The sequence below is a fragment of the Cyprinodon variegatus genome, unplaced genomic scaffold (genome assembly GCF_000732505.1).
Source record: "Cyprinodon variegatus isolate N-32 unplaced genomic scaffold, C_variegatus-1.0 Scaffold383, whole genome shotgun sequence".
Classification (NCBI taxonomy): domain Eukaryota; kingdom Metazoa; phylum Chordata; class Actinopteri; order Cyprinodontiformes; family Cyprinodontidae; genus Cyprinodon; species Cyprinodon variegatus.
Genome location: NW_015150836.1, coordinates 27,615 through 30,594, shown reverse-complemented (window position 1 = coordinate 30,594; position 2,980 = coordinate 27,615).

Below are 2,980 nucleotides of genomic sequence, written 5' to 3'. Positions count from 1 at the left end.
GCAAGTGATTACAACTTAAAGAAAGAAGACACTGGCGTATTTCTTTGTCCTGTTGTGGCATTAGTACAGTGTAGTTTACGACTAGCATGAAATTGCACGTCTGACTCTCCGCCGGGAGAAACGCCAAACTCTTTTCTGCACAGTTTACAGAAAGCCTTTGATTCATCTGTCAATGAATCTATGAATATGTCTTCTTCCATGCCTTCCTATACCTGCTTTGTTGCCTCTGATTTTTACTCGCATGGTGGGGCTCTTCGTCTGCCATGTCACTATCATCAGTGAAAGTGAAAATTTGCGATGGTCATTAATCGTGCTTACTGTTGCAATCAAATGGAATTAGAATGTCAAAAAGATAACAAAATAGATACATTGTAGCCGGGGCCACATGCAGCCACTCGACATATTTGGGGCTGTGCAAGCACAGCCGGCAGTAGCTAAAAGTTTGAGATGTGTACCTGGGGTTAAAAAGTTATCCTTATATAAGTTTGTATAAGTTTAAATTTCGGGACACACACAGCCACATTTGGGATTCCAGACATAAGCTTAGAATTCGGGACAATTCCTAATTTTTCGGGACATCTGGTCACCCTGGTTATATAATATTATCCAAAGTGCCTCTCCCAGGGGGCCCTTCCGTTGAACATATGTATAGGCTATGCCTCTCAGCTGTACATATACTGCAGCTGCCATAAACTAAGCCATAAAAACAGTGCAGTTGCAGTCAGAGTCCAGTCATTAAGTTGATAAAATAATCTATAGGGACCTTACAAGAACTGAGCAGACACAAAGGCATGCAATTTAAAATAAACCTAAGCAACAATGAAGAGAGGGCCACAACATTATACCTCTTAGTGTGTAGCGTTAATAATACATACTGAATGCATACTGAGGACCACCAGCATTTACCATCATCACATGTGAATGTGTTTGTGAATGTGTGGCTGTATGCAAAACGGTGCTATATAATGACAGTCCATTTACCATTTAGATTATCTTAAAGTTATGCTCAGTGGAAAAACTGACTGTTGATCCTTAGTATTTTTTCAATTGATTGAACAGTTAGATCTAGCTCAGATTAGAGAAGGACGTCCACCCACCTATACGTCCCACTGAACACTACAATCAACAGGACGGTGATGAGAAGACTGGAGCCCAAAAGCTGTTTTATTTTCCGTAGTGGTGCTGATGGCTGCCGTTGATGGGGACCCATTGCAGAGATATTCAGTCCATTCGTTGTCAGTCATTCAAATTGATCTTCAGGACACCAGTCTGTGGAGGAGAAGGATATATTTTAGCGCAAAGTGCAAAGCCCAGCCCTTTTTCTGCCTGCTTGCTTGATAACATGCATAGGAGGACAAGTTGAGTGTCCTTTTATCTATAAGTGTGCTTCTTTGAGGCTATGAAGTTAAAAGCGGCACTAGATTTAGACTCAAGGGTGTCTTTATTTCTAAGGGAACTTTCAGTTTTGCAGTCTATCAGGAAAGTACAGACTATGATGCAAAAAAAGGAAAAGAAACATTACGTTACTGTACATTACTGTAAAATTAGACATTTTTGAAGGGCCCAATAAGTGCATTGCCAAATCTACTGGTAATTCATCATAGTTTAGCACCATCAAGTCCAAAAAAAAATAAAAAAAAAATGATAAAAAGTCTATCCTTTCCTGAGCAGGGATTCAAAGCAGTGCCCTGAGGTGATTTGGGTCATTTCCGTAGATACAGAATGTGGTGCCTTCCTGAGAATATTCTCCATGCCTTTAGAAGTGTGCACATGGAGGATGTGCATTTAAGGTTTGATTCTGCAGATAACAAGTGCGAAAATCCGGAGAACTGGGACAGTATAGACCTGTGAAGCAAATGGAACCCTGAACCTGAATTTCTTCAATAAAATCTGAATCTCTTTAATAAAATTGTTATTTTATTAAGAATTTACAGACTGAAAAAGATAGTATAACATACATATTATAACAGAAGTCATGGGACCAGGTTCCACTATTTGAGCAGTTTTTCAGACGCAGGACCAGAAAATTCAGAACTGTGTACTTTTTGCAGATGTCAAGGACATATACATATCTAAAGCCTCACCTGCCATCGAGGTTGAAGAGGCTTTTGGTTGGGTGATTTGCTTCCAGATATTATTCAAATGCCATTTAGACCTGGCCCTCCTTTACCACCTGTGTTTTTCTGAACAGTCCCAGTGTTACACCTGTACACCTATATATAAATAAATGTGCAACATTCTTTCAGTCATTCTTTCATGACGAGTAAAGCTGTCTTGTTGTCGTCGGATTTGTGATGTGTTTTTGCCCTTGTGCTGTTAGGATAAATATAACTGAAGATGTGTGAGTTTATCACACCCTGCGGGGCCACTTCCTGAGGGGTGAGCCCAGAGGTGAGCAGCTGCCATTCTGTATCCCTAAGCTATTTCTCTGATCTGCTTAAGATTACAATTTTTATCAAAATCTGTTGTCATGTCTCCTGGTTATTTAATACATATAAGTTATGAAGTATTATTTAAAGAGTTTGTCCCGAGTGATCTCTTTACAGGAAAAAGAACAGGAAAGATAGAGCATCAGGGTGCAGACACCGAGCCTATCTTTAACAGCGCGCAGAAATCTTTGCCCACTGACTCTTGTTAAAAGTTGTACATGAACAGCAATTCCTCTTAAATGCAAAGATAAGACGATCCAGGATACAGCTCTCCTGCAACAAGAGCTGAAGGCAACTTTATTTGCAACATTTCTTCCAGGTAGTGATGGCAAATTCGAAGCCCCAGGAATCAATAAACCAATTTCACACATTTGGAAAAAAAAAAACTGTACATCATGCTCAATACATTTGAAACAGTTCGGAATGGCGGCATCTGCTGGACAGTTTTCAGAACTACAATTGAGCCAGTATCCTAATGCCCGCATTATTTCACGGTTGAATTGGTATGTTCCATAATAATAGTATCGATAATGATTATATAAATAAATAAT